This window comes from Tachyglossus aculeatus, chromosome 7, assembly GCF_015852505.1.
Source record: "Tachyglossus aculeatus isolate mTacAcu1 chromosome 7, mTacAcu1.pri, whole genome shotgun sequence".
Lineage (NCBI taxonomy): Eukaryota > Metazoa > Chordata > Mammalia > Monotremata > Tachyglossidae > Tachyglossus > Tachyglossus aculeatus.
In genome coordinates, this window is record NC_052072.1 from 53,658,669 (window position 1) to 53,659,396 (window position 728).

Consider the following 728-nt stretch of genomic DNA (forward strand, 5'->3'; position numbering starts at 1 on the left):
TTGATTGATTGTTAGTAATAGTGGTAGTAGTAGTACTATCAGTAGTAATAGAAGTAGTAGTATTTACTGAGCACACACTGGGTGCAATGCACTTTACTAAGTGCTTGCTGACTTGTCAATGGGCTCAATGGACTCCTGCAAATCCTCCTACCCATAGGTGATCCAGTCTGGTAGAAGGTTTGGACTGACAGCATAGATATAAGCAGGATAACCACCTCATACCCTCTCAGGATTGCAGCTGGAAAGTTTCCAGGACTTTACCAGTCTCTGTTTAGGAAGGGAGAGTCAAGCAGAGGTATACCCATTCCATTCCTAGCTTGGGCAGTGGCTAGCGAGTGGAAGGCAATCTGCTACAAGTCAAAACTCACCCGTGCTGGGCAGCAGTGGCACGGGAGAGAGTCGAGGGCGGAGACTCAGGTTCACTGCACAGAAGAAGGCAATGGTAAACCACTTCATATTTTTCCAAGAAAACTCTATGGATACCAGAATGATTGCAGGTGGAGGTGGGGCATTCTGGGAGAGATGTGTCCATGAAGTCGCTATGGGTCGGAGATGACTCAAAAGACTAAAGCAAGACAAGAACCATCTCATGGCTTCTCCAAGTATCCTCTGGCCACTGTTAGAAGCAGAACCATTGGCTGTGGAGGATCACGGATTTGATCTAGGAATTGGGTTGCTTATGAGCTTATGCGGTTAAGTCTGAAATTAAGCCTATTATGTAGATCTCT

The 728-nt window shown here is 46.0% G+C and overlaps 1 non-coding gene across 1 annotated transcript; it reads left to right on the forward strand.

Moving 5' to 3' along the window:
* The first annotated feature begins 220 nt into the window (after positions 1-220).
* Positions 221-358, forward strand: LOC119931012. The gene has a single exon (XR_005451882.1). It is a non-coding gene; the product is annotated as a small nucleolar RNA SNORA7 (small nucleolar RNA).
* The last annotated feature ends 370 nt before the right edge of the window (positions 359-728 follow it).